The 11,939-nt window shown below is 36.6% G+C and overlaps 1 protein-coding gene across 1 annotated transcript in view; it reads left to right on the forward strand.

The window, feature by feature from the left end:
- Window positions 1-1,226: 1,226 nt before the first annotated feature.
- LOC107190541 (ABC transporter G family member 23-like) overlaps window positions 1,227-11,939 on the forward strand; it is a 21,983-nt gene continuing 11,270 nt past the window's right edge. The window contains exon 1 of the mRNA XM_015579354.1: window positions 1,227-1,363. The gene's annotated coding sequence lies outside the window, so the exon portion shown is untranslated. The remainder of the gene's footprint in view (window positions 1,364-11,939) is intronic.

The following is an 11,939-nucleotide window of genomic DNA, read 5'->3' on the forward strand; positions in this document are numbered from 1 at the left end:
AATAAAACAGTTATAGGGAAACTGTGATTGTTCGTAGATTTCAATTAACTATTAATTAATTCTTCCTATTTAATATTATACAACCATTTTTTTCACGAAATAGATTTTAAATAACATTATGTCACAAACTGAGACGATGTCTACGTTACCCCTTGCGTAGGCAACCAAAATATTCACGGTTATATTGAGCAATCGGAGTACTCCTATTCCGACAGATTAGACAAACATAGAGAATTTTACTTCCATACTTTTCCGAAACTCTTACTTTTCCCTTCCTATAATATACCAAATTCTGTTTCAGACAAGACCATAAAAAATTGTGAAATGAAATTTAGGAATGGTTACCTGGGTACCCACGTATCCCACCAATATCGCCGGTTCAACGGATTCCCATCCGAACCCGTCGTATCCAGTACATACAAATTTAACGAAACAAACACAGAGAAAGACCGTCCGTTCCCCTCCATCGATCCTCACACCTGTAATCTGCTCCTTTCATCGGGACACCGCTTCCCCGATTCATAGACCCCTTCCCCCTCCCGTTTAAGTTTATACTTGATCTTGATTTCCCAAAGTGAGCACCGAGCACCGCGTCAGTCGTGTGTTCGACGGTGCGACGAACGGATCGCCTGGAGACGGTCGTGTGTACACCTACATTTGGCTTTCGCGACGACGGAAATGCGTCTCGGCCCGTTCCTGTCAATACTGTACATGACATACATCCGCGCCCGGCTATTTACGGTTCCGATCGATCGTTAAGAATACAATCGACAGTCCAGTAACGAACAAACCACGTCGTGTGAGTGTCCGAGGAAACGTCAACGGAGAACCGTCGAAACGCCTGTCACAAGCACGGTGAATTATGCTCTCGTGAAGGGATCGACGCGTATCGGTTCACCGGTCTCGATCCGCCACGACGCATCGCGCCGAAGAGACACGCGAGCTCTGTCTATTGATCACGTCGTTGTTAGATCCAAGCAGCGCGCGTTGGACAGCAGAGACGAACGTGCGTGCCGGTGTGTACGAGAAAGTTGCTCGTGGAAGAGACATCGAGACGATAGGATTGGGGATAAAAACAAAAAAAAAAGGACACAGAAGAGGATCGTGAGTGGTTAACCGTTCGTGTGTATATTTTCTGATCATCTGTTCCCCCCCTGTTGGGTTCGGCGACTCGCGGCACGGATGTGAAGCATCGTGGTGACCCCGCGAGTGGATCGAATTCTCCAGTGGCGATCGGCAAGGCCGTTCAACGTTTTCGTTCGGGAACATCGTTGCGTCTGCTGGTCCGGCGTCTAGAAGCTCGAAAACCGGCTGCCGGTTTCACGTTTCACTTTCGGAGGATTATACATCGCGGACGGACCAGGTAAGTGGACCGGAAGTCCGTTATTTTCATCGAGAGAGGACGATGCGAGAAATTTTTGTTTTGTGCTGTTTTTTTTTTTTTTTCTTTCTTTCGCTCTTTCTTTCGAAGTGGGCCGAGAGCGGATTTTAATGTGGACCGTTCGAACATTCCGGTGATTTATACTGCATTAAACTCAATTTGCATCGTGCACGCACAGGCTGCGTTAACACGTGTATACGCGCTGCTAAAACCCTTTTACTGCGGCGCACTTTCGCACGAAACCATCAATTGACATGTACGACGCAATATGTGGATGTCAGTCGCTAAAAAGAATTATTTAAATTCTGTGTTAGATCAGTTTAGTAAAATGGTAAATTTAGAGAAATTAACCTATTCTTACATATTGCAATAGAAGTTGTAGAAAACCTGAGAAAGTTGCAACATTTTAATCATCATTATAAGAGGACACAAACCGATCATTTTGACTGCTTTGGTAATTCTATGTGTAGTGTTAAATGAAATCTTTGGTGGGAAAAATTAAAATATTTATTATTTCATTAAACTTACCGTGATCTGTATTTTCACTGGAACGTGATGATAAATACGTTATTAGATGAATTCATTGAAGATTTGTAAACGAGAAATTTTATGTTACTTCGAGGTGTTACTTTTTTTTATATATATGTGAGACTGCGGATTTCATACTTTAAAAGTGGCACGCTGAATAGAAAATGTTGCTTTCGACAGGATGCACATGTATCAGTTTAATTTTTATTCTAAGAGATTGCTATAACAATAAGCAAGAGATTTATTTCCTTGTGAATCGGTTTAAATTTACCCGAAATTTTAAGAAACTGTAAGCAAAAGGTGGTGCATTAGGCCGATGGTATTAACGATAAGACATCTTATACAATTACACAATTTTACAGTCATATCTTATTACAAAATCCTTAATATAAATATTAAGGATAAATCGTGTTCCAGGAAAAGGCATGTCAGATGAACAAAAATGTAGATACTCATGGTCCAGTGAAAATGACAATTATCTGATAATTTACTAACGGTACTATATTGATAAACTTTCCTCGGTTTAATTCAATCGATTATCAAATCGCAAGGATCAGATAAGTATTCAGAATTTATCCACGGAATGATGTGCGACAAATTCTTTTTTAGCAGTGGCCAGTCATGCTGAATGCTAACAAAATGACACGTGTTTGGATCGTAACTCACATTGACAGTTTATTAGTTATTCTAATTGCATATGTTGCGTTAATGTATCGCACATTTTCCTTCGGCTCGATCATGAAGTAATGAACCGTCAACCGTAGCTGTTCTTCCTTTATCGATCTCTGAATTAATCGTAAGTTACTGAAGAAATTCGATCAATCTCTTTTGTTTCATACGACAATTATCTTTTTCATCTTGTATCCGTCGAGAGATTAATCGTGATCAGAATATAATTGAGAATAGCCTCAGGGGGTCTCGGTACAGAATAGCTGAAATGAATAATTCTATAATATTTTACTTCTTCTAATTCGGTTTATTCATTTAGTATAATAGTACTACTAAATTTTGATTTTATATAATATTATTTTTCATTACGAAATAAAAAAAGCAGCCTCAGAGGCTTTGCTATCGGGAAGAAAATTTCGTTCTGACAATTTGAGATTCGTCTTTTGATCAATTATCTTTTTCATCTTGTATCCGTCGAGTGATTAATCATCAGAATATAATTGAGAATAGCTTCAGGGGGTCTCGGTACAGAATAGCTGAAATGAATAATTCTATAATATTTTACTTCTTCTAATTCGGTTTATTCATTTAGTATAATAGTACTATTAAACTTTGACTTTTATGTAATATTATTTTTCATTACGAAATAAAAAGAGCAGCCTCAGAGGCACTGCTATCCGGAAAAAAATTTCGTTCTGACAAGTTGAGATTTGTCTTTTGGGACAAATTGTATAAGTCTCGTCGATGATGGTGCCATATGGAGGACCATTAGGAAACGTTGCATAATAGAAGAAACGAGGAAGAGGGCAGTTAGCTTCTCGCCTAATTCATGGTAACATAGTAGTGAATACGTGCAAAATCATAGGGAACCGTGACATTTAATGGTGAAAACTGTTGTTCCGATTAATTACCGTTTTCGGTGCCGTAATGATCGATAAACTTAGTTCGGGCTATAATCTGCCAATAATGTGCACTCGGAAGCGTTGCATCATCGAAAGATGTAAGAGGACAAATAAGTACTTAACCGAGTCAAAGTCAAGTGTATTGCAATTATACTCGAAAATTTTATGCACCCACGCAAATATTTCAATGTCCTCGAAAGATATACAGTCGATTTGCACGGACAAAAATGGTCACTTTTCTCGAGAGTTAACCGCGATTTCCCTTTCATTTATCCTTTACCTGCCGGACTTTATAAACACATTCTCACTGACATGACGTGGAAAATCGAAGATCTATTACTATCTGTCTGGCGAGAAATTTAAATTCAATAATAATGGCAATATTGCGTGCAATTGTTCGATTGCTGTGTTGTTATCAATTTAATAGATGAATGTTACACTAGAGTGTTTTTATTGAAAATTTTATTGTTACTGTAGGATAAATTTTTGCCATTTAACGTACGAAATTGGTGACTGTGAAATCAAATTTGAAGTTTGAAGTGTTATCGAATTGTAAAACGGTCATCGAATTAAAACCGCAATCTTAATCGTAATTGTGATCAGTATCAGATTTAAAATTTACATAGGTTATTTGTAATTAAGGCCCCAATTACAATCGCTACTGCAACCGCGCGAATGCAATTATTATTGACATTAAAACTACAAGTGCAATTATTATCGACATTAAAACTGCAACTGCAATTATTATCGATATTACAACTACAATTGTTGTTCACGTTCACATTGTAATTGCAATTGATATCGACATTAAACTGTCATTGCAATCATTGCCAATATAAAGGCTGCAGTTATAATTATTATTGGTGCAAGAAGCATCGATAGCAAAACAGAGTTTATAAGTGCAATCATACTCGTGATCTATTTTGAAGCCTCAACCGTAATCTTGATTCACATACAAATTGTAACTGCATTCTAACTGTGAATCAGAATCACACTGTGCAGTAGTGCATTTGCAAACCAGCAGGCATATTATAATTTTCAATTGATTGGTCAACAAGTGGAAAAAAATATTGTCGTCTTTTTAATAATGGCAAAACTGATCTGTGGCTTCGAAGTTATAATTGCGTGTTATTACACCTAGATGGTAAAAACGTTTATAAAAACTGAAAGATTAATTTTCAAATGATGAAACTTTAACCACAACTGTGATCAGAACCACACTTGAAATTTGCACAATTGGTAATTAAGTCCACAATTACAATCTCTGCTGCAATTATTATGCGATACCGAAACTACAATTACAATTATAACACGGCGTTATAGAGAGTTAAAACGTCCACGAGAATTGTAAGATAAATTTTCAAGCTTTCCTCCAGAAAAGTCGACGTTTCTGGAGCTGGAACGCTTTTATTCGGGAACTGGACATCCGCAGAATATCGAGCCATACCACACGTGTTGGAACGTTATCAAGAAATCGCGACGCTCGCGAAATGGCCAATCGTAGAATTGATGACGCCGGGGAATACTTTTTCAGTCTGCCAGTGGGCGACCAAATCAATGTTATCCATGTGCAGCTCTGCCGAAGAAAAGAACGTGTGTAAATAATCGTATTCACGGAAGTCACGGATAACGTGCGTAGTTAGCAATGGACGGGGGTAATTCATTAGAACCCATTTAACGCGTGTGCTAGCTCCGTTGGCCGTGGTAAGATTGTTTTGTTGATGAACAGAGACACAGAGATTTAGATTAAAAGGCGAGAGAATTTGCGTGCGCAGTATCTAAATCACAATGACTGTTTTCTTCGTCGAAGTTTCTTCTAACAACATTAGGGGAAGAATTTTGTTTTTATTAATTTAATAGAGTAAATGTCCCAATTACTGCCAATATCCCTAATACTTTATTCATTTTTTTATCAGTTAGATAAGTTAGAAATGTAACACATCTTCTTTAACCTTCTAGATTCTAGACTCTAGACATTGGAGTTGCAAACATGGAATAATTAGCAGGAACTTAAGTTTGTCAAACATTTCAGAAGATTATTTCTACTGCATACAATGAGTATACGAATTCTATTCTTTTCGTCTTTTTTTTTTTAAATACGACACGGAGATGCTCGTTTCGTTTAACGTGATTACACATTAACCGGAACGTGCTCGTTTTTCGAACAATTACATACTGAGAATAAAAGTTAACATTAGTACCTACGTCATATAACAATCCTATTTAATTAGGCCTTAACATATAGGAAATAAAAGCTTGCACTGAAATGATCTACCTGATTGTGATGTAAAATAAAGTTAGTCTTTCCGGAAATATTCTAACTGATTCATTGTCGCGAATGCTGTTCGTTATTTTTTTGTTTGAAACAAAATTTATTCAAGGCTAGTGACGAGCACCATACTGGGAAATGATTTATAAATGCTTTTTACGGTTATGTTGAATATTTATGTCTCCGTGTTAAGTGTGCAATATTAGCCTGACTTCTAATTTTCTGAGCACTCACTCTTTGTCAGAGTAATATATTAGGCTTGTCAGTTCCGTATTACGATTTTACAATAACAATACGTACAACGTTCGTTTTGCTGTTCAGGCGGAATGTACGAAACGTGTGACGAATGATAGCTATGTTAACGATACAATGGTAATTTTTCATATACACGAGACATCGACAAACCGTGAAAAAGTTTATACTTTCAGTTCAGAATATTGAACGTTTTAATAATCCAAAAGAGGATTCAAATAAACCAATTTATTTAGACCATTTTTTCCCAAAATCAATATTTCTTTCGAAGGAAATGAAACACGTGACCCTTCGTCACGTTGACTATCGGGATTTTTATTGCTGCAACAAGATATCGTAATAAAATAGGTCTGAGCAACTTTTTGCCATTGAACGTAAGAAAAATTTAAATTTTCACTTGTATAATATATTTTATTATCTCGGTCGTTATTCTGCTCGTAATAAAATGTACATCTGTTTATGGATACTGCTATTAAAACTAAATTATTTGCATAGTGACTTACACATTCGTTATTTCAATCGTTACTTTAGTAATGATTATACTTAGATAATTTTTAATGTTACTGTTCAGGATTTGAATGTCAATTTAACGATACCAGTAACCATTGTGTTAGTAAAAATGTTAATAATATTTATAATTATTCTCGGATAGCCTACGTTATTGTTATTAACCAAAAAGACGAGAAGGTTGATTGCAAAGAAAAAACAGCAACATTATTAAAATTCAATGCAATGCTCATATTTTATAATTAATCGAACGAGATGTTTGATATTATGTCGAGTCTGAAATAACTTGTCATAGATAATAAAACAATTACTAATTGTCAATTCAGTAGCAATGCTAACTGAACATCAATAATCAAGTTTCGAGGTATTAAGTGAACGTTGTATATGTAGATTGATATTAATTTCCTGAATGCCTTGAATCGACGTAAATATAAAAAACCAGGCGGAAGTTATTAACAAACACAAGCTAATTGAAGAATCTATATATCTATTTAATTCTCGTATTTTTTAATCTTTCAATTTACATTAACTTCCGCAATCCGATTATCATGGACCCTTGGTATTATCCACATTAATAATTCAAATCTTTATCACTTCCAAAGGATTGGAATATGAATATCAAAATGTCTGAAATCCTATTCTCGAGAGGTCTTTGAAATTTATGAGCATTGTGTGAATTACAGTAGCTAATAAAACTATTAGAGCCACGTGTATAAATTGATAATCTTACGATTTCAACTGTATTCTTTGTAATTATATAAGCTATGTTTAATTTCTTTGTGTATCTTTAGTGGAGAATTGTTAATTAAAAATTATTCAGCGTAAAAACCTTGATATACTGACTTTAATTCTAGACTAACACAAGGATATAATTTTCGTACCCTGGCTCTAATAATTTGATCATCCACTGTACGTAAATTTTAGAGCAATTAATCTTTCCTGTACTGTAAATATTTGACTTCGAATAAACTTCCGCAGTCCGATCATCGTGGACCTTTGATATTATCCCACAGTAATAATTCAATTTTTCATATTTTCAAGGGATTCGAACACGAATATCAAAGTGTCTAAAATATCATGATCGAGAGGTACTTATCTTGATACTGTCTTGACGAAAATAAGTTGGGAACTAATCATTTGATTATATTACTAACAAAATTGTGCTATATAAATTTATGAGAGATAAAATAAATCTTTTCAGTTACCATAAATCTTTGACCTCGGTTAAACTTTCGCAATTTGGACCCTATATATTATTCCACAGGAATCCCTCAATTTCTGAATATTTCCAAGAGCATTAAACTGCCTGAAATATTATTCTCAAGGAGGGCTGCGATCGATCGAACAGCTGTTGTACGAAGGAACACGTGATCGATTTCGCGAGGCGATCCGTTCAATTCATCTGGATCCAAAAAGTGGCTCGTCGTCGGTCACGTGCTGTCCGAAAAACCCGTTCCGATGGCATTTTACTTTCTTCCCATAACGCGATCCACGGAGGTGACGCAAAAATCGCGGGTTATTCGGCCCGCGAGGGACATGCTCGGAAAAAAAAAAAAACTAATCGTTAAGACCGATGGTGTTGCGGGCCGCCTCGCGCGCAGGCTGGGCCGATTCCACCGTCCCTGTCGTCCATTCGCCGTGAATTTCTCCGGTGAATTTACTTTCTACACTCGCCTATTTTTCGTCCGCCATTGCCCCGTACGGATTCTGCGTCTTACTTACGCCGGAAATAAGAACGCTAGGCCCCCAGCGTGTCCGTGTACAGAAGCTGTCGATCGCGGAGCACCGCAAAATTCTTTTTCTCGCGATGACCGAGTTCCTCTCCATATTTGGACGTTATCCTCCTTATTCTCGATGAATTACAGCTGGTAATACACTGTGTATTGTGTCGTGTTGAAGTGTTTGGGCAAATTATAAGTAGGTACACTCGAAAATATCAGGTCAACTTGTAAGTACAGTAAATTATTGATAAATGCTCGAAGATTCCTTGGCTCTTTTAATGACGTTTAGGTGATAGATATTTGTTTTAACTCCATAGGGTCATTAGTTTATGAAATATTTAACTTCTGGAGTATTTGAACATTCATTGAGGATTTACTGTAACGCGAATTTTGTTCGATGTTTGTGAAAGGGAAACTGGAAGCTGGTATCGAAAAGTAGGTGTAGAAGATTGCGAAATGTTTCAGAATATGAGGGAACATGTATACAGGTGGAAGATTAATGGGTTTAATTACGGTTTTGTGCTTTACTTTCTACAATTATTAAAGAAAATTCGCGGAACTGATATGAAACTTTCAAAGGGAAGCTCCAGAGGGGCCGTATGAGGAAGTTATTATCTTTATGTACAAGAAAATAAACGTGAAGATAGAGATATCTATTTTACAATAGCTGATGACTCGATTCGAATTTTGATGTTTAAATATTAAAGACAAGAATCTTTGAATGAATATTTAAATTGTGTTATCGAAGTTCAAGGGGAGTCGTTGATTTCTGTGGTTCCTTTTTTCGGCGATAGCATGCGTATTTGCATACAGATAGTGAACGCACTAACGAACGAACATTTAAGAAATTTTATAAACTATTAAATATTGCACACGTGGAAATTCAATTGTTTAATATCTATACATTTTTACAACGAATAGATTTCAATTTGAAAAATTGTAGACGTATAATTAATTGAAAAGAAGGACCTATTAAGCAAAAATTTATAAGCTATGGGATTCGTATAAACAAATGCTAGCAATAGTGTTTAGTGAAATTAATGCATTCTAGTTTGTGCATGCTTTTACTAAATCAGAAATGTAAATGTATGCATCAATTAGTAAAAGTAGAAATTTCGTTCTTTGTGAATACATTTACTAACCAAATTAGGAAGTGCATACACTAACTAGGAATTTACTGTAACATATACATAACGTCCATTCACTGGTTACGTATTCATTTACCGGTGCATCCACCCTGATGACCATTTTTCCTCGAACGTGAAAGTGTAAAGGATATTTTTAGACTGAACGATTCAATAATAAGTTTTTACGAGACTGCATTGTCGATATCGTTTGTCACTCGAACGGAATGAAGACCTCCAAATGTACTAAGGGAATTAAGTACGATCGAACGACCGATCGATGCTGGCCTTCGCTGAAATTCTCTCTCCCGGCAACCTCCGGGTTGTTATGAGATCGTGTTACACCATCGGTCCACGGGTTCGCTCATAATATGCCGCGGACCGGCTCGAAATTGTTGCTCGTAACACTTTCTTCGTCTCTTTCGTAACGTCCGAAGCCTTGAAACCTCGAATAAAAGTCGTCTGTTCCGTTTCTGGGGAAAATCCCCCGGCGTTTCCATTTCGCGAGAATGCCCTCTACAGGCATGAGCGTCTGGAAATTGTATCTACGGCCGTCGGAAATTACATTCGTCGCGAATGGGAACAATGCGAACACGAGTCGGTCGCAAATTACACTGGCATTATCAGAATTTGCATAAATTCATAGAGTTTATCGTTCCGAGATGATTTCCAGCATATCCGCGCGGGCGTAAAGCCTGTTACGCGATTGAACGAAGTGGTTGAATAGGTTAGAAAGATGGCGGACCGTCTGCAACGTCGGCCATCTTGAATATTCTTATACATTCACTTGTTATGTGAATTCAATCGAGAATAGTTAAAACGTTTATGTTTTCTTTTATTCAAGCATGCTTTCAAAGATAAAAAATAAAATTCCATAACAAAAGAAGAGGATAACGGATAAGTCCAAGAGTCTAGAGCGCAAAACTCGTAATCGACGGGCATTTATACAGTGGACTCTCGATATATTGCCGCGGCTGGGGCTGTAAGAGAGTGAAATTCTCCGAAGCAATATATTGAGAGTCCATTGTAAAACTCTCTCCCACGTATTGTTATTATTCAACGTCAATTGTTAAACTATATTTCTTACGAAAATGTTCACACGTGCTTGTTCGATCTTTTATTCATGTTCTCATTGGCAAGAATACACATTGATATGAAAATTAATATAAATTTATGCAAGGATCTCTCATTCTCCACGTATATATCCGGATCCAGAATCTAGAGTTTACATCCGACTATTGTATTCGGATTCGTAGGTCGCGAGATATGAGAACATTGACCGAGAGTTGCAATTCTTTCATACCTCGTTGCACGTGGTGCTGTCACGGCTAATGCATCGTAGAGTTGAGTGCTCAGTTATGTCCCTTCGTAACGGTAGAAGACTTGTGTCGTTGTCGTTTCTAGTTGTGGGTTGCATGCATAGAACTGGTCCCCGTCGATCTTGCTTAGAATCCATGCGATCGGGGCATCGAGACTGGGTGAAGGTAAACCAACGATCGTAAACTGCAATCGAACTTCCGTTCGAACGTCACGGGGACTAGAACGACTGGATTTGTGGAATAACTTACGGATTTATGGGGATTTCGAGACAGTCCTGTTTTTCGTAAAATAAATTATCTGATCCCAATTCTCCTATCAATATGTGCAACTAGATCTGATAAATGTGTCCAAATCAAGGTTTTCAACGGGGGAATATTAACTACCAAAATCGTCAAAATGACCGGTTGCAGATTTCTTATTTTATAATAACTGAAATTATAATAATGGTAAATTATACTGTATATTATGTATATTACTATATTACACATTTAGTTTAGTATAATTCAGAAATATACTTTCGATCGAATAATTTAATTTAGCAAATAAATAACTCCTCCAAAATAATGTTATTCTTACGAAACCGTGGTTTGCTCCCAAAGAAATGTCTCCAGAAACAGGCGACTGTCGATGCGTTAAAATAACCACCAGCAGGAAGCCGTTTATATAAAAGTTAAAAGTTCTTCCGTACGACTATTTTTTGCGAAATTCTGTTTTCGTTTCGAAACGATACAAATATTTATTCTATTTTTATGATACTTGCCATTCGTTCCCATCATCCTGCGTCATTTTGACTAAATAGAGAAGATTTGAAAAAATATTTCGCAACCTATACTTACACAGAATAGATATATGTTTATCGTCGGTAATTCTAGTGTTACAAACTCGCCTAAACATTCTTTTAAGGGGACTTTCTCATTCAAAATTGAAAAAAAAGACACTTTTTTAATATTTCTTTATAAAAAAACTATTATATTTAGAAACATAATTCCTTTTGGACGCTATTATATATATTATTAAGAACATAAAGAAATTTTTTCTAGCACTTTTAGTTCACCACGACCGCTGTAGAGGGCGTCTTCCAAAAAGCCACGTTTTAATCGGTGCGACACTGTAGACGTCCTGTAAAAAATGAAGTAAAAATTCAAACGGGATTCTATTCGTGAGACTTAAAACTAGACAATAAACCTCTAAAAGTTCATAAAACTACCCCCCCCTTTTTTATACAGGGGTGAATTGCCCCCAAAAAAGTGATTTTTCGAATTTTTC

The sequence above is a fragment of the Dufourea novaeangliae genome, unplaced genomic scaffold (genome assembly GCF_001272555.1).
Source record: "Dufourea novaeangliae isolate 0120121106 unplaced genomic scaffold, ASM127255v1 scaffold187, whole genome shotgun sequence".
Lineage (NCBI taxonomy): Eukaryota > Metazoa > Arthropoda > Insecta > Hymenoptera > Halictidae > Dufourea > Dufourea novaeangliae.